The sequence below is a fragment of the Mustela lutreola genome, chromosome 8, assembly GCF_030435805.1.
Source record: "Mustela lutreola isolate mMusLut2 chromosome 8, mMusLut2.pri, whole genome shotgun sequence".
In the NCBI taxonomy this organism is placed as follows: Eukaryota; Metazoa; Chordata; class Mammalia; order Carnivora; family Mustelidae; genus Mustela; species Mustela lutreola.
The window spans coordinates 122,631,240-122,651,467 of record NC_081297.1 but is presented as its reverse complement, the minus strand read 5'-3'; the positions used below and the strand labels follow the sequence as shown (position 1 = coordinate 122,651,467).

General features: G+C 37.6%; 1 long non-coding RNA gene across 1 annotated transcript in view; it reads right to left on the bottom strand.

Annotated features, from left to right (window-relative positions):
• LOC131839250 (uncharacterized) overlaps positions 1 to 18,654 on the bottom strand; it is a 79,045-nt gene extending 60,391 nt beyond the window's left edge. The window contains exon 1 of the long non-coding RNA XR_009356883.1: positions 18,581 to 18,654. This is a non-coding gene — a long non-coding RNA (uncharacterized LOC131839250). The remainder of the gene's footprint in view (positions 1 to 18,580) is intronic.
• Between the last annotated feature and the right edge of the window lie 1,574 nt (positions 18,655 to 20,228).

The following is a 20,228-nucleotide window of genomic DNA, read 5'->3' as shown; positions in this document are numbered from 1 at the left end:
AGATTAACTTACTTGTTCCTAAAGGTTCAAGATTAACACTGTATACATACTTCTTTTAACTTTGAATATACTAGCAAAGTTCAGGATGGATTCATCCCCTGGACATTCCCCTGTGCCCTTCAAAATACTTTGACCTCCAATAAGGAGAAACCATAGTCTGTACCCAGATGTATGTCATAGCTTCTCTATATCCTTTATCCTAGGAGACTGGCCTACAAAAGTCAATCTTCCTCAATGAATAGAGATCTTAAAGTAAAATATCATTGCAAGTCACCACACAATTAGATTCTTCTTGGCCCTGATCGTATTGTATCCATCGTATCTGCCTTTTAGGATTCCTTTCGTTGAACACTGAGATAGAGCCATATGTTGTGTATTTGGCCCCTTTTATTTGGATGCCTTATAGTATCAGTGGTATAAGATGAAAAATAGGTCTCTAATTGCTAGAGTGTGCCAGGGTTAAAAAAAAATGAGGAAGCTCATATTGAGATACAGAATAGTTTACATGATGAGCAGAGCTTCTAGTCAAGGGTCAATTGAGAAGGGACCAGTAATTTGAAATAAATTAATTTGAATTTAGAGAAGCAAATGATCTTTGGACCATCTGCAAATTTATAGTATGGGATTTCCTTCTTTAGTAACAGATTATTCTAAAAAGAATGTTACCTGTCCTATTTTAATAGCTCTTTAACCGATTTTTTGCATTCACTTTCTTGCCACATGATCCACTTACCACCGTGATGTGCTGTTTTTTTTACCAAAATACAAAGCTGATTGAGTCAGTTCTGTTTTCAGAAACTTGTGGGGGCTTTCCATTATTAAGCAAGACTATCACACACATCCAAGGCCATTTAACAGTCTAGATTGGTCTACCCTCTAGATGGTGTCCACCCACTCTTTTAAAAATGCAAACCCCACCTTACACTACCGACCTAAGTTAACCCTTTGGTGACTGCCAGCACTTGCTGAGTGGTGAAGCTGAGCCCAATATGCGTAACTGTTCCCAACCTAAACTGCCGGAGGGTCACCTAACAAAGAAGCTTTTCATGGTGATCCTTTATCTGGAATATTCTTCTTTTTCTCATTGGATAATTTCTTTTCATTCCTCAATACCTAGCTGAGGATGACTCCACACTATGTTTTCTTTATTACTTATTTCTTTATTATTTTATACACATGTGGCAAAATTACTTATTATTACTTTATTACTTCTTTCTTTATTACTTTATACACATGTGGCAAAATGATGTGTATCTTCCTCCCCAAAACAGAAATTTTGAAATTTCTTTTTTTTTTTTTTTAAATTTTGAAATTTCTTATCTTTGTGTCACCAGCAGAGCTTTGTGTCCAGCGTATTATATGCTTCACTGCAGGACTTGTGCTGGAGACAGAGAGAAAAGAGAGTGTTTAGCTGTCAGCCCTTTTGGGGATTAACTCCGCTGCAGAAAGCCACCTTGGCCAAAGTCATGCCCCTTTCAGGGTTCCTCATTCAATGAATATTTAATAAAGGACATAGAAGTCTGGCTATTTTCTTCAATTTGGGACAACTCGAAAGGCCAGTCTGGCTTTAGAGGTTCCTGTAGAATTGCCTAGGCTTGTTGCTGGATGCACAATGCTCCTTGAGTCTTCTTTCAACCTTATCCTTCTTCCTTGCCCTCCCTTTCTCAGGTGTTGATATCAAGGCACTGCTTAATGATCTACATGAAACCTTTCATCTCAGACTCTACTTACTGAGGCACTCAACCTGTAACTGGGATCAAGAGTGATCCAAGGAAGCAGAAGATACCTAGGAGTTTTGCACCCTAACACTGGTATTTGTTGGGCACAGATAGCCTCTGGCCCAAAGTGATAGTCTAACATCTTTTAAAACTTCCACTGGTGTGAATTAGAGTGGTATACTAGTATAGTGGTAGAAGGGAATAAGTGTATTAGCTGGTGCATTTTGTCAATAGTTTGAGAAAACAGTTAATTATAAGGTCTGTGAAACTGAGTGACTCTTTCTAAGTTAAATTGACTCTCTAGAAAATGATAACAAGCTGAGAGTGATTAATCATCAACTGAAAGCTAATATGAAAGTCAGAGGGCCATCTTGGTGGCATACATAAAAGCTCTCATTTCCTGTAGAAGAAAGACAGAGAACACTGAAAGCCAGACTAGAGACTTAATCATTAGAATAACTGAGCTAAAAGAAAGTTTCAACTCTGAGACAGGGCAAGTCTGCCATGAAGTTCAGGGCCCTTATTAGGAAATAATGGTACCATAACACTGGGAGAGGGACATCTGCCTTGATGCTCTGATGAAATATTGAATCCCTACATTCACCTAGTATCTTGGAGCCAATATAAGTGACCCACCACTCCCTAACAAAAGCTAGATCTCCCCACTTTCTTGAAGACAATGTAGAGTTTCTTCTACAATAGACATTTTCCTTTTCTTCTCGCTGTACCCCCACCTTCCCTTTAGCTACTAAGTCTGTTACTAGTGTTAAGTAACAGAATAGCCCAGAATGGGACCTTTTCTTGAGCCCAAGAAAAGCTTCTTAAAGAAGCTTCAAGACCTAGAAGCTAGAGAGTATGTGTGGGAAGTGGGTTTGGGGGCTGTTTGATCACAGGAGCTAGAAGATGAAAACTGGTAAGAGAGAGTTTATGATTTGGGAACAATGCCCAAGATATTGTATTTATACTATGAAGAAAACCCCAGAGAGATGGTGCAAATTTCTTATTATGGTGGCTCCTGGACACATGACCAAAGTGTTATACTAAGTGAAGTTGAGTGCTAGACTTGCCATAGCAGATGGTATAAGAAGGATTTAAAAGGGAAGTGGGCACAATGAGAGGAAGGCACAAGGAGAGGAAGAATGAGGCACAAACAAGTCAGCTATAAGAGAAAGGGAGCAGGGATTGACAGTAGAAAAGACTGTCGCCCCAACAACCAAAAAAGAAACTGGAGTAGATTACACATTGACCATGAGTCTTGTAGATACGTAAGAAGAAAGGCAAAATATGTCTGGTCACTTAATACATGACCCATAGTGAGCAAGTCCCAATGAAAGGATTGTCTGACTAACTGCTGATGCTCTCCTGGCAAGGGGAGAAAATGGAAAAATAAAGCAGGTGGTGTTCTACCCTGAGCCAGCTGGGTATCCCTAGCTGCTTGGCTTCAAGGACATATACCATCTTCTCCCTCAGAAGCCTGTCGCCAGTTCATGTTTTTATTAAAGCTATATCTAAGCATGCTTGGTAAGTAGTATGATTTCTCATAGGTTATATTTTAAGCAGTATGTTGTTCTGAGGGACCATTACAGGTATGGAAGGATGGAAATACAATGCACGGCTTCAAGACACTACAGATGATTACCAATGCCCAGAGGATAGACATTTTACCATGCTCATATACAATAATCTAGTAACAAAGGAATCAGAATGACACAGAAGTTTAGTGGTCATTCTCTCCTGACTGTAAGAAAACCAGATACACAGCCAGGCTCACTTTCAGAAATGGGAATGATAAAATGCCAAACAAAGAAACCAGGTGGTAGCACCGGAAGCCCCAGGAGATACAATTATTATAATGAGTGACAAGATGAGAGCATCAGAGACAGGGCCTGACCTATAGAGAGTTGTGGAAAAGGTCAATAGAATATGAAGTTCCTAAGAGAGAAACAGCTGGTACTACTACTCAATTCATGCATAATCAGGAGGTGAAGGGTTGCTGTTCCAGTGGCAGTAATAACCTCTTGCAGTATTGTGTTTTTATTGCTGATATAAAGAATTAGCACAAACTTAGGAGTTTAAAACAACACAAATTCTTTATTTCATAGTTCTGTAGGTCTGAACTCTGGGTACAGTGAAGCTCCACTAGGTCTTTTGCTTAGAGTCTCAAAAGACTCAAATCAAGAGGTTGACAGGATTTCCCTTTCTAGAGGCTCCAGGGAGGAATCTGTTTCCAGATTCATTCAGATTTTTGGCCAAATCCAGTCCTTCATGGTTATGGGGATGAGGTTGTCATTGGTTTGCTGGCTGTCAGCTGGATTTCACTCTTAGCTCCTAAAGGCCATTCTCTTGTTCCTTCACGTGAGGTCCTGCACCTCAGTGATAGGAGGAGTTCACTGAATCCTTATTCCATTTGGAATCTCTTACACTCCCCTTTGTCTGCATCTTTCCTTCCTTCTTCATGCCCATCTCTGTGACTCTGTCTGAGAATGTTCTCTGCTTGTGTGATTACACTGAGACTGCCCAGATAATCCAAGATAACCTCGTGATTTCAAAGGCCAGCTCCATAACTCAATTACATTGGTAATGTTTCTTTTCCATTGAATATAACATGTTCACAAGTTCCAGGAGTGGAACCTGGTGGGTTCATTCTATTTTTCACACTTGCCCAATTTCTGTATCTAAAACAATTTTCAGAACCAACCCTATTGATTGAAGAAGAGGTGGTTCTCAGGAGGAAACATCTTGCAGTACCTTGATAAATGAACACAGTAAAGATTTTCCCATCTGGCCCCAAAGGTAACTATGGCTATTTACTCCAATAAATATGGCTATTTACTCCAGTAAACTGTGTACTGGGGAAAGGGCAATGTGCATACACTTGGAGGACTATTGAACATGGCAATCATGGTCCCCCTAGTTGAGTGTGGGCATATATGGTCAGGGCATAAATGGAGTTCTGGCCAAGATCCAGCCCACGGTGGGTCCACTGAGTCCATAGACACATAAGTGGTTATTTTCTCACTCTCCGAATGTGTAATTGGGATAGATGTACTTGGTAATTAGGATGATTCTCACAGCAAGTCCTGGGCCTTTGGGGTAGGAACTATCATAGTGGGAAAGGCCAAGGAGAACCCTCTGAAATTTCCCCTCTCCAAGACTGTAAATTAAAAAAAAATAATAATAATGTATCTTTAGGCACATGGTGGCCTCAGAGCCTCAGCCAAAAGCTAGTAAATTGTTTGATAAGTAACTAGCACAAGTTTCCACGTATCATTAAATCAGAGCTGGGTGATACACTTTAGGTTAAAAAGTAGGAGTGAGCCTCTTAGAGCGCTGGAAAATCCTGCGGAAGGCACTGCTGAAGCTCCAGCTTCCCTGTGTACGGAGCCCATGGGATGCCCTAATAATCATCATGTACCCAAACTCTCAGTGTCTACCTCCCAGACAAACCAACCTGTTACATATGTTCTAGCTACTCAACCAACATTGTTGACATGCGCATAGCTAAAGTTCCTTCGTAATATGATGCCAGCATGCTCTGTACTGAGCATTGTGCTCTACTCCTCAATATGCATTTCTCCCAGATCAGGTTAAGCAATCAGGGCTGGTCCCCTGGGCTAACCAGGGGCCAGTGCTTTCACTGCCTTCACAATGTATTCTGAATCCAATCCCTTCTGATCTTCACCACTATCTTCCTTCTCTAAGCCACAGTTCTTTTATCTGTAATTCTGCCCTAGCCTCTTATCTCTACTTCTGCATTTGCCCCTATAATTGATTATCTGCAAGCAGAGTGATCTTTTTTCAAATGTATATCAGATCCCACCACTCTTCTCTTCAAAACCATTCTGTGCCTCCCTTAGAACAAAACCCAGCATCCTTACCAGAGCTTGTAAGACATTTCATGACCTGCTTTACTAGCTAACTTTCTAATTCAGTTCCTTACATACTTTTTTTCTTATTCTTCTAGCCACTTTGCCTTCCACAGAGTTTCTTGAACATGCCAAGCTCATTCCTGGCTCAGAGCTTTGGATTTGTTGTTCTCTCTGTACAGAAACAGATTTTCTCAGATATTCACATGGTTCCCTCCCTCAGTTCAGTCAGGTGTCTGCCTAAAAGTCGTGTCCTCAGAGATTCCCTCTTTGCCCACCCAACCTGAAATTCCTCCTTTAAAATGTACCCGTTCTTCCTTCTCTCTGACTCTACTGTGTTTTTGTTCATAGAAGTTGCCATAATCTGATGTTATATGTTTTGGTAATTTGTGTACTTTTGGTTTCCCCAACTGGAATATAAACTCTGTGAAGAGAAGGACTTCATTTAGTTGAATGCTATAGTATTTAAAAACACCTAGAACAGTGGTTGATAACGTTAGATGGGTTCCCTGAGTATTTGATAAGGAAATAAGCTATTCAGCAAGTGGTTCAAATTTGGTCAATGACATGTGAGGGGAAATATATTATGTGTCTTCTGAGGAAGTTTCATCATTCCTATGATCGACCCATAGGAAGAGACAAGATTCTTTTCTTCCTCTGGATGTGGTTGAAAACATGAGGCTGAGACTTGCCTCAGCTAACTTTGAATCAGCCCGAGGAAGGAACCTATGTAAAGACTGAAGGATGTGAATAAGTAAAAAGAAGTTGGGTCCTTAGTGATCTCAGTGAATTGCTGACTAAGCTCTATTAAAGCCATCCATCCCTTCTAGGGGTATGTAACTGTGTAATTGCTTATGCCATTATTCTTAAGAATATTATTTCGTTCATGATTTCATTCCCCACAACCAAGAGCAATCTGGCTGGTCCATGTATGTCTTCTAGCCCTTCCTACAACAGGGTTCCGTACACCTGACTCTTCAGATACGTTAAGATTCCAACTGTCCAGCTACCTGTTCATCTTTGCTTTTGCTCAACTATTTCTCCAATCCTAGCTTCTACACATGTAAAATTCTACTTAGCTTTAACACTTCTTGTTACGTAGTCCAGTTCTGAAGTTTCCTTCCCTTTCACGCTTTCTCTCACTGCTGCGTTACAATCACTGCAATAACCTTATAACTCATTACTTATTTTCTTCCTGGATCTCGTTAATTCAAGTTTCATACTACAGTTATTTTTCTCCAATCTTACCTTCATTCGTTCAGTTAGCCATTTATTCATTCACCAATTTTTATTGAACTTTATGGCCAGACGTCAGTCATATATCAGTAAATAAAACATACAAAAATCTCTGCTCTAATAGAAACTACATTTTTGTTGGTGAGGATAAGAATATACATTCTATAAATATATTAATTAAATAGTACATCATGGAATACATAGTTTGAGGAAAAAATAACACAATAGCAGGGTGGACCAGGGTATACGGGGGGGGGGGAGTGTAGCAATTTTTAAAAGGGGTAGTTCAAAAAAATAAAATAAAATAAAAAGGGGTAGTTCGTAGAAGTGGTTTAAGGAGGAGGTTCAGCTCTTTTGCAAGATGACACAGGAGCAAAGACTTGAATGAGTTGAAGCAGTGAGCCATCTACCTAGGAGACAAGTACCCTCATGAATTTGAGGAATAGCAGAAACCTTTATGCCCAGAGCAAAATGAGTACAGTAGTAAAATAAAGAACACCTCTTCAGCTCTTCACCTTGTCCTGAGAACCCAGCATAGTCACTCAACTATGGAACTTTCAGTAAGTGATTGCTGAAAGGGCATTTTGTATCAACTAGCTGTTTTTATTGATTGAATTAAAGATCATTTGCACCAAAAATTAAAGCAGCCCTCATTTAACATTTTAATAGCATGCAGTATGGGTCATATATTTTTTATATATATATACCATTTAGGGAACTTTGCTGAGATAATTACAGGCCCAGTGTTTAGACTTGCATACTTTAATCTTAACTTATCCCACCTCAGCATTAGCCCCAGATGTCAGATACATCATCTTGAAGCTAGCAGATATCACAATCCTACTTAGAGGAAACATAAGCCAAGTTGCCAGATGAATGACCCAGAGACCCTCCCTTTGCTGATGCATTGACTTTTGCTCTTGCTCTGGACTGACATACTGCTGTTCATATTAAAGATTTTGTCCTGGCCACTCCAGGTCCATGGTAACATTAGTCATCAAGTGTGCATTTTGGTGTAAGTTCAACTCAGCTTCCACTGAGTCACCATAGCATGGTCACTGCTGTCGCCCACTCTGTTTCAATAACATCACTCTAGGCATCTGGCCAAGAACTAGATTATCCTTTATCATTGCCTCAGAGAGCCCTTTATCATTCCCATTTCCTATTGTGAGGAGTGCAACAGAGCCACCTGCCAAGATATATCTCCAGGACTATTCCACTCCACCCAAGACAATCCAGGCCTAGGTGATTAAGACTGCCTCATAAGTCTGGGCATCTGCACTTAAGCCTCATTTCCTGTAGGTCAGGGTTACCTCAATCCATCAAGGATAGTTTAATCATATTTTGGCCCAAAGTGTTTGGATCCCCTTTCATATTTTTCTATGAATATGTATATACCTTATGAAGTATCCATTACACTTCCTTTAATTTTTTTTTTCAGGAAAAATGGCTGCCTGATTGCTTTATATCCTCATAATTAGAGAAATCATTCAAGAAATTCTCAAAACCAAAGATTTGTTTCAAGGTGCTTTGCTCTCACCAAGCTGAACAGAGAAGTTAGACATCTTTAAGTGGCAGCTACTCTAATTAAATCACACTCATTAAAATGGTTTATTTTATATATTGGCCATTTCTATATGTATTCTAATTAAAACTTTTTAAAAAGTAATTCATGGGAAATATATTTTGATTGCTATAATTGGTAAGCTTATCAAGAAGAAAACAGAAAAATGTATGTTTGAAAGAAGTTGTATGAAATGATTAAATTTGTAAGAAGTTGTATGCATTATTATGAAGGAACTAAATAATAATCACTTTTAAAATCGTTATTTCTATAAAGTTAAGCTCAGATGTTCCACTTCTGATTGTCAGGCTCCAGGGACAGGAATATCCAATAAAACTTCATGTTAATGTCACTCTGTCTGGATAGGCATACTGGCTTTACCATCAGGTACAGTATGCTGGTTTTAGGAGTGTTTATTACAGTAGGACATAACTTCTATAGCTTGTTTTAACTTTTTAGCAAAACTCTTAAATATAGATGACTGATAAATCTAAATATAGACCTAGATGGCATGCAGAGATATATACATATATGTATTTGGGCTTTCTATCAACATTTCTGAATACTCAACCATAGGCTAGATGTTCTAAGGTACAGGGGGTGTATTTGTGAACAAGACAAAGCGCATTCCCACAGAGCTTCTATTCCACTCATAGAGAAAGATAACAAATATATAAACAAATAATGTAAAAATGATGAATGGGAAGGATGTTACTTAGTTAATATGGTCAGAGAAGTTCTGTAAGGAGGTAACACCTGAATTCAGACCTAAATGTTGAAAAGGATTCAGTCATGTGGATGATTCCCAGAAAGAATGATTTCAAAATGGCAAAAGTAAATGATACAGAATGCAGTTATAGGTGTCATTGCACTGACGAAGCTTCGACTGGTTTCAAATTCTTTCAGCAAGGATGCAGTCATATTTAACCTTAGCTCCGTCTTTCAAGAAAAATGTATCCTCAGGCTACGATTATAAAATCCTCCATAAAACCTATCACTGTCACTTTCCACCACGGTTTTGTAGCAGATACTATTTTGAATGTCTGGTTGATCCAATTGCTACCCTCTATGGCCTCCGCAGAGGTGGTCATTTGACACAGCTCTGACCAATAGCATATAAAAAAACAAAAACAAAAACAAAAACTGAATGGGACTTCCTAGAAGCTTTTTGTTTTTCTGAGCAAATGGCTTTTGCTCAGTTGCAGTGATATCTATGAGGTGAGGCACATGAGAAAAAGCCAAGTGAATCATGGAGATTCCGGATGTTACTGAGCTGCGGAACAATCACCGTTAGTGATCAATGTCTAGATTTCATATTATGTGTAAATAAATCTTCATTCTAACTATTATTATTTGCATGTTCTCTTACTTTGAGCTAAGGCATTCCTAACTGATACGAGCATGTATTGTGCTCTGACCTTAATCATATTCTTGATGTCTTCTATTCATTCTTCCTTGCTATGCCCTCACTTCAATGAAAAAAAATTTCTTTTTCAGTGAAGGGAAACTAAAATCTTGGAGAAAAAAATTAACTTTATGTTTTTTATGCATACTCAGGTTTGATGCTTAAGACTATTTTGTTATCAATGTTTTAAAATTTTTACTTATTGAAACACTTCCTTCATATTGATTTCTACAAAGAAAAAAAATAAGAATCACCTATTTTAAATATTTTTCATAAATGAAACATTAATTAACTCTTAGAACTGAAACATATAAATTATCATCTTCCAAAATTTTATGGATTATAAAATCAGAGTTAGGAAATCCCTTCTCTAGAGTTCATGAAGTAATGCCTTAGATGGGGTTTCTCATGTCTCTTGAGATCATTCTGTTTTCACACAAATTATTCAAGAAAGATGACTGAGTCTTGAAAGGGAAGAAGGAAGTGAGTCATTCTTTCTATACCTGCAGAGAATAAATAAGTCACTGAATTTAGCGTCCTGATTTGTTTTCCCAAAGCATTGGGAATTATTTTCTATATGTACATTAGAAAATAAAGCCAAATAGCCAATTATATTAATATTCACTTTACCTGTTAAATTATTATTATTTTTTGTTAAGATTTTACTTATTTATTTGACACACAGAGAGAGATCACAAGTAGGCAGAGAGGCAGGCAGAGAGAGAGGGGAAGCAGGCTCCCTGCTGAGCAGAAAGCCTGATGCGATGCTAGATCCCAGGAGTCTGGGATCATGACCAGAGGCAAAGGCAGAGGCTTTAATCCACTGAGCCACCCAGGTGCCCCAACCTGTTAAGTTATTTTTTAAAGATTTGAAAAATTTCCCAGTTTTATCAAATTTAATTATTTTATATGTCTTCTATTTAGAAATTATTGTTAATAAAGGTTACTGAAACAAAATGTTTTAAGCATATTACCATATGCTAAGTTTGTTAGATAAAGTAAGAGGAGACCCAGTGGTGAAAGAATAATGCATTGGTGAGTCAGAAATACGAAGGTCAGGCTCTTTTTTTTTTTTAAAGCAACCTCAGACAAATGGTTCCACCATTTGTGTTACACATGATCATTTGATTTGTCTTCTGCCACCTATACTCAACGACATTAATTTTGAGCCTAGAGGAACTCAGTCTCTCTTTAGAAGAAAATTAGAGATATATATTTATATGACATAGTCACTTCTTTTAGGCATTTTATAATCTGAGTGATTATAGAGTTGAGTGGATAAATAAAATATATGTAAAGCAGTCTATGTTTTATTTTATGAGTGGTACTTACTAAAATAACTATAGGAAATCATAAAGATCTTTTGCAGGTAGGTGATCAGGAAAAATTTCACAAAAGAAGTATGCTTTGAGCTTTGGCCTTGATGTGTTTGAAAGCATTGGGAGCATGGATTCTAGAGTAAGACTTTTTCTGTTCAAATCAGCTCATCTGGAATATGTGCCTACTTATTTGCAGACATAACGATACCTATTTTAGAGAGCTGATGAAAGTTTGAAGAATTTTGTATATGGAAAAGCTTAGAACATTTTCCCTTTGCTGTATGTGCTTAAAAATGTTAACCAGCATTTAACAGGAGGAGAGGAATGAGGTACGGTGAGCACCCTGAACAGAGTAGGTATCATTAGGAATACTCTGTTGACCTACTGTGGTAGTTTCCTAAGGCTGCTGTGACTCATTAGACAAACTGGGTGACCTACAATGAGAGACACTTACTTTTTTATAGTCCTGGAGGCCATAAGTCTGATATCAAGGTGTCAGTAGGGTAACACTCCATGCAAAAGCTTTAGGGGAAAATCCTTTCTTCCTTCTTCCAGGTTCTGGTGGCTCCTGATGTTTCCTGGTTTGGATAATTCCAACCTCTGCCTCCATCTTCGCAAGGCTTTCTTCCATGTTTTCTCCCTGTCTCTTTTCTTATAGGGGACACTTGTTACTGGATGTAGGGCTACTCTAATGCAGGATGACCTCATCCTGAGATCCTTATTTACATCTGCAAAGACCATTTTTCCAAATAAGGTGACTTTCACAGATTCCGAGTAGACATATCTTTTAAAGGGTTGCCATTCAGCCAAATACACCCATTTATAGAAATTTAAAAGTGTATACAGGGGAGCTTTAGAATAGAGCTGGAAAAGTAAGAAGTGGCTTCTAGTAACTGGACACAAGGTTAATAATTTTATAGACTTTGGAAATCTATTGAAAACTTGAGGTACAAGATGAGAGCTGCAATTTGGAAAAATTAAGCTGGTGGCAGGGTGCAGAATTTGCTGAATAGGTAAGAAAGGAAGATATATGTAAGGAAGCTCACAAGGAGTTAAGACTTGGTCCAGGGTCATGACTCTGGAAACTAGAAAAAATATTTTGAGGCAAAAATTTAAGGACTTCAGTGAAAAATTGGTTTGGAGTGGTTAATATTGGAAAACGTAAGGCATCCTCTCAGATTTAAGAGTTGGTTACTCAGAAAATACTCATAACAATTTCAAAAGGAAAATTAAGCCCACAGAGGGAACTATGGTGAGAAGTGATTCACATTTTTGTGGGGCATATTGAATTTGTGTTTGGGATTCAGGACTATAACCCAGAAAAGAATGACTTGAGGTAGAGATTTAAGAATCATTTTATAATTATGATTCATGAAACAATGAGATTAGATAATGTTCCTCAGAAAGTTTATAGCCAAAGGCTTTGAGAAACTTTGTTCAGAGGTAGTCCTTAAAATGCCATATATGGTAATGTTATTTGGGAACCTGGCTAACAAAAGAGAGAAATTGTAATTTAAGTCTTATCCAACCATTCTGCCAAAACTCATCCATATAAGATAAGACAAATATAACAACTTGCCTCCCTATTCCATCTTTATTAAACAAATGGCCTAACTTCAATCAGCTATAATGACTCCAGTGACTATGGTATCTGGTCATCTCAGCAAAAGCTCAGCAAAAGCATTCTGTCAACATTTTGGGTCATTTCAATCCATCATCTTGATAAACTTCAAGCCCGGCCAAAAAATATTTTTTTTTTCTGTTCTCTTCACCAACACACTTGCTTTCTCTTTCTTGCAGATCGAAAATATTGATTTGCCATACTAATATGACAGCTGATACAAACTTTAGAACATCTTTCAGTATTAATAGTACCAGGATATGCTTTGCCAATAGAGTAATATTTCTTTTATTAAAGAAAATCTACTCTTGTATTTACTACATTGTTGTCTAAGAGCTGTATCAGAGATTTTTTAAAAAGTTATAATCTATAGAAAGGAAAACCATCAGCAAATAATAAATAACAAATAATATATAGTACATTACTAACTAAAACAATGTCATTGGGTTGACAGAATAGGGGACAGGAAAGTCGAAGGAAGTTTAGCAAAAAGAGGTAGAGATGAAAGAAAATCTGCAGGATGGACATTTAGCAGGCACATAGTCAGAAAGGACTGTCTCTATATTAGCGTTTCTCAAAGTGTGATTTTGGGGGGGACCACTAGGGTTTGATAAAAAAATAGATATCTGGACCCTAATTCTGAAAATTATTATTCTTTTTCTGAGAGATTCCTGTATGTTCTGCCTCTGTGAAAACATTACTCTAAAAGCCCCTTAGGAGAATCCAGTGAAGAACCTTTGGCTAACCAATAGCCAGGAGTGGCCTGAAACAAGGCAGGGAGAGCTGGGCTGCCTCTCCTCCTCTCAGGTCATTCTCCACTGAGGGAGTGGCTTGCCCTGATGGGAAGCAGAATCTCCTTTCAGGCTGCAGTCACCCTAAAAAAAGGTTAAATGAGCTTTACCTCCAAAGCCAACCAACTGATCCTAATACGGCTCTCCAATTGCCCCACAGCTCATCTGAAGTCTGAAATTCCTTTGGTAAATGAAATTCTTTAACCCCACAAAGAGATAGGGAACTATTTAAAATGAATATGTCTTCTCTGTGGATGACCAACTGCTATCAAAGCATGAGTTAGATTGTGTATTGTGTGAAATGAAGAAAAATAAGCTTACATTTTGATAGAGAGACCTGAAAGACAACAGATGACTAACTTAGTAAATAGGGGGAAAAATGGGCATTGGGAAGAGACATGGGTTCCACTTTGGAATTTTATGCTGTAGAAAGGATGTTGATTCTTCTGTACTCTCTGGTTCCCATCCTATGAAGTGGAGATTTTTTTTCACCCTTATCAGGGGTACCGCAAGGATTAAATGTGATAGTGTTGTCCTGGCATAGTCTTGGTGTTCAATGAAAAAAATAACATTTTTTTTCTTTCCTGGACTTCAGAAATGTTCTATCCTTAAAAGGGGACAAATTATTTAGAAAGTAGAGAAGAATACCATGTAATCACATTTAAAAGTCTTCACATTTTGCTCAAGATATTCCATGCAAATGCAACATGGAAAATGGCAGGTGGAGAGGAGCTGACTGAAACTTTAAATATAACCTACTCCCATACATGAGCATCGTGACCTGGTTCTTGTGTGTCACCCAGCAGGAGATATGGGATAACCAATTTTAGAATGAAGGTCCTGACTCAAGCATCAAGCATTTTACTTTTTTTTAAATTTATTTTTAAGTCAGCATGAGGTTTGAACCATGACCCTGAGGCCAAGAATCACATGCTCTACTGACTGAGCCAACCAGGTTCCCCCTAACATAAGCATTTTAAAGGCCAGTCTCACCATTTTTTTTTTTTTTAACTCCTGTCCCACTAACTTTTTGATCCTTGGACTTCTAAATCACGCTCTTCATCTAGGATATTAGACCAGGTGACTCTTTCTTACCCAAATGCATTGAATTCCTTGTGCCCTTCCCTCAGTTTTACAACCACTCTCTCCATTCTCATGGTTAGAGGGGGTTTATTGATTTCAAATGAAATGCTTTACAAACCAAAGGTCCTACAATTCTGTGAAAAATGGAATCTTGGCAACAAATGAGTTGGGTTTTTTTCCCTTAGATTTTTAAAGCCTGAACTATTTGTCTCACATGCTTTACGGTTTACTTTTAATAAGGCTGGTTTTATGGGAAGAAAGTTTTGATCCAGAGGTATCTCTATAAACTGGTCGAGATGCCCAGTTTTTGCCTTTGCCCCCAGCCAAGTGCAGTATTTGAAATAAAATGTTTCAACCACTGGAGGTCATTAAATCCCATAAAAGTTTTAAAAGCATTTAGTTGTTTGTGAATATAATACATCAAAATGTCCAAAACATATTTAAGGATGTTTTCTTGAGTTGTTCTTGTATGTAGTTGGCCATAATTTAAAATTAATGTAATGGTCAACCACTGGGCAACCTAACTATAAAGGAGAAGGCATAGTGTTATGAGAGTTTACAATAGGGAACACTGATCTACTTCTGGGAGTTTTACAAGTCCTCTCAAGAAAGTGTTGATTGAGGGTGCCTGGGTGGCTCAGTGGGTTAAGCCGCTGCCTTCGGCTCAGGTCATGATCTCAGGGTCCTGGGATCGAGTCCCGCATCGGGCTCTCTGCTCAGCAGGGAGCCTGCTTCCTCCTCTCTCTCTGCCTGCCTCTCTGCCTACTTGTGATCTCTCTCTGTCGAATAAATAAATAAAATCTTTAAAAAAAAAAAAAAAAAAAAAGAAAGTGTTGATTGAATGGAAATCTGAAATATGAGTCAACTTCTATATAGGGTTGGGAGTTTCCGTAGAGAATAAGCCACATGGACATAGTCCTGAGGTGGGAAGGAACATGTTACATGCTAATTGGTCTGAAAGAAGTTGGACAGAGGAATAATAACAGTGCTGACTAGGAAAAGATAGGCAAGAAGAATCAGCATATGCATCTTTGTAAGGCACAAGATACATTTTGGTCTTTCTCTTAACATTTTGGTCACTGAAAAGTTTCAAGCAGGAAATAGATGTGATCATATTTGTATTTTAAAAATGCTACTCTACGGTACTGAAAGAAGATTGATTGGAAGGGCAAAAGTAGACAGAGGGAGACTAAGTAATGAGTCTTTGCAGGATCCAGGAGCTAGCATGAAGGGTAGAGGTGAGGGGAGTCCTGAGTGAAATTATCGGGTAGTGATAACATTCATACTTTGAATGCTGAGAAATGAGTGACTTTTAGATATACTTTTAGATATACTTATACTTTTAGATATAATTTGAATTCAAAATTGATTGAAGGAATGAGAGATGGATATTTCAATGATGACACTCAAGTTTTGGCTTCTAGCTTGCTCTTCTGATGGATGGATGGATAAGGGTTTTGACTCTTGTACACACATAAGGATATATAGCTCAATTATACATAGGTAGATAGGTTTTGCATTTGGGTAGTACTAATCCAAACTTGCTAGCAGAAGGGAACATAGTATAAGCTTGTATAGGTGAACTTTGTAGCTTAGGATCGGGAATCTTCTCGTCTGGTCACGAGGAGCTGACATTCCATTCAGCAAGTGCAAGAGGATATAAAAATCATAGTATAGTTAAATAATATGTTTCTGCCTTTTGTGGTTCTTACCTATCACAACATTTATGACCAGCGTTCCTTTTACCCATCAGTCTCAACCAAATATATTCAAAGTTCAAACCAACACTTGTGTCAGTGAGGCAGGATAAGAAAATAATTAGCATATGGATTTTAAGACACTTATTATTGATGTACAAATCCCCGTTTTGACATTAGGCCTTTGACAATTTATAAACTTCTTTGTATGGCTGTTTTCCATTAAAAAATGTAAAAAATACTATAATGAAACTTTCTTCATGGAGTTGTTGAGAGAAATAAATGACGTCATATGTGTAAAGTGCTTAAGAAAATGCCTTACATTAGACCTACAACTGGTCGCTAGTCTACTACTCAGTGTTGTGACCATATTAACAGCCTTGTACATGACACTAAGATCTAGACGATAGGTATTGTTTTAGAATATATCCAGCTACACTAAGCAGAGCTGAAGGAGGACAAATTTTCAGAGTGGAAGTTGTGATATCCATTTTTGGCATATTTATTTTTAGCTGACTGTGAGGCATCCAAGAGAATATTGTGAGACGTCTGTGAGATATATAGTCTGGCATTTGGAAGAGATTTGGGATAGTGATAGAAATTAATGATAACAATACAAAGGGAAAAGGAAACCACCGATGTGGATGAACTCACTCCTGGAGGAAGTATGCAGTGATGTTGCACTTTGTGTTTCCTAGGAAACAGGCTCTGTAGTGAGAATTAACAGGCAGTTTATTAGAGAGAACTCTTAAGATCAAAAAAGTATTAAAGAAAAAGAGTCCAGAATGAACAATGTGAGAAGTTGGACTCTGATGAAATATAAAAGGTCTCAGGTCACATCATGGGGATGTAAAAACCAGAACAGAATTTCAGAATTGTCCAAAAGTTAGGAAGGTTTCAGGCCTTCGTAGTCCTGTGTTGACCAGGACACATCAGGGCTCTCCATGCATCCCTCACAGCTCGGAGAATGGGTGCTATCATGCTGGATTTGGGAAGCAAGTGACAGCATCCACCACAAGCGAAAGAAAAAAGGTGTGAAGACCCTGATGATCTCCCACTTTAAAAAAATCCAGGAAGTGAAGACAACCAGGAAAGTAGAATTAGAATGGAGGGTAGGTCAGACAAGTAATCTGTCGTTAGCAAATATATTTCAGTGAACAGTGAACAAAACAATTTCTATCCTAAAAAAATTCACACACTAGGGCAATATTCCCCCCAAATGTGGTTAGAATTAGAGAGGAATTAGAATCAATACTGCACTTCAGTCCTCTTCATAAAGATCTTTTGGGCAGACCTGATAATCTACTTTTCTTTTTCTCCCTCAATATCAACCTTGCTTTTTAACAGAAAAATTGAGAAGATCATATAGAAAAAATCCCTTTATACCGCTCATATATTTTCCCCTATTGTTAACCTCTTATATTAATATAATATGTTTGTTATAACAGACAAAACAATGCTGATACATTATATTAGCTTTAAAGTGCATACTTTATTAGATACCTTTAATTTTTCCCTCAAGTCTTATCTGTTCCAGAATCCTGCACTAAACATAATTGTTACATCTCCTCATCTTCTTCTTGGCTATGAATGTTCCTCAGATTTTCTCTTTCAGTGACTTTTACAATTTTGAGGAACACTGGTAAAGTACTATAAACTATATACAATATAAAGTACTATATACAGTGCACTGACAATTGCACACTTGAAATTTATCTGATGTTGTTCTCATAAGTAGACTGAGGTTACGGGTTTAGGAAATGGCAATGAAAGAGAGTGATTTCAATTTACATCACGTATTAAGGATATATACTGTCAATATGACTTATGACTGTTGATGTTGACCTTGATCACCTGGCTGAGGTAGTTTTATCAGGTTTCTTCACCACAAAATTACTTTTTCCCCTTTTTCCATACTGTACTTATTGGAAAGAAGTTACTATGCTCACACCAATTTAAACACATATCTCCATTGGGCCAGAGTATCTACATAAGTTATTTGGAATTCTTAGGCATGGAAGATTTGTCTGTTTTCTCCTGTTTTAATACTTTATTCAGTCATTTGTTTATATCAGTATAAATTCATGGGTATTCATTTTATACTTTGGGTTATAATCTAATACTCCTCTATTATGTTTTTTCAAAGTGTCTCAGTGTGGTCCCTGAGAGTTCTTTCAGTTGTCTTCTAAACCTTTGATATTTTCATCAATCTAGGTTTTATTGTTTGTTCTTTTTCAGCACTTTCTTACTTTCTGGCACTATGAGAAGCTCTGGGCTCACCTTTTGTGCCCCAGGTGAAGAAGCAGCCAGTTCTCTGAGGATCCATGTTTCCTTTTATTGGAGAATAGCATCAGGTGTGCTCATTGCTCATTGCTTCTGGGGCATCACTTCTTTTAGGTACACTCTACTGACAGAACAAGAAAATATATGTTTATATGAACCTGTGTGTATGCACATATTTATGAATAATTTTGTATGCAGCCATACGTATTTAAAACTATTAAGCCAATTATGAGTTCTTACTATTCTTTTTCATTCTATTCCATCACTACATGAATCATTCTAGTCTCTTCACCTTGCTTACCTGTAAATTTCCACTCCAATAGGGAGAAACCTGGCTCCTACTATCCACTATCCATTTATTTAATTGTTCAACTCAAATAAACATATGTAGCAGTATCAGAATTGTTAATGTGTACCCCCCCACGCACATTTTCTGAACAAGCTTCTCAGATGCTTCTTGTACATATCAAGCTTTTAGCCACATTGAATAAATAATTTCTGAATCTAATTATATACACTTCCTTCTTCCTTCATAAGATTAAAAATTGTCTTCTTAAAAGGATCATAATTTTGCATTTTTTTGTATTTTAAATATTTAATACTAAGCATTAAAATTAAATGTAGTCTACATTAACTTTAACTTTGAAACCAATCAGTAATAAAAGGGGGGTAAATAGCCATAGCAACAATCACAATAATAATTATTTTCTGCATTTCATCTCTTTTTGTTAATAACAAGTAATAGATTTCTCATTTTGAACATAATTAGGTGATATTATCCACCTCTGCAGACTCTCCTTATTAATAGAAGTAAATGTAATTCATTAGGAAATATAAAAGTGAGCATTTCACTGCCTCACAGAAGAAATACTTGAGTCAATCCTTAGGATTTAGCTAGCCGTGACCTATGTAAACTAGCTTAAGGGAAACAAAAGGCTGAGGTGATTTAGATTAGGGCTGTCCCATGGGAACCCAAGGGAGGAAGCAGGCAAGTTCTGACATGAGGGACTTCAATGCCATGTTGACTTTTGTTCTTACATCTCTATTCTTCCTTGTGTACATTCTTTATTTTTTCTCTCTGGCCTCTCTTGTTCATATGTTGCATAAAAGGTGGTTATTCTATGCTTCCTGTACTTGTGCTTTAGTGGTTCAGTCATCCAAAACAAGTCTTTTCCTTGTGCGCATTCTCAGTCAGGAATCAAGTGGTGTCTGATTGAATCCCCCGAGGCTATAAGCAAAAGGGGTGTACTGGGCAACATGGCTGCCAAGGCTGATCCTTGTGAAGGAACCAAGGTAAAGAAATGGTGGCTGTGACTGGGCACTATCTTCAAAGGCGTCCGCTACAAAGCTTAATAAGACATTGTACATGTAATTGTGTTCATCAGTAAAGTAACACTTCTACCTGAATTAAAATGATCGGCTGATTTCTATTTTCTGAAGGTTAGTAGCTCTAATTGCCTGAACCATTTCTCTGGTATATTATTTTGTCCAGTATCTTTTTACTTAATTTCTATAATACTAAATTCATTTATTCTTGATTAGTCATATCCAAAGTTACCTTCTCCACAGTCACTGAATTGCTATTCCCAAACATCTATCTGGGAGTGAGAACTGTTGCTCTCAGAGCTCCCATAAACTAAAAAAT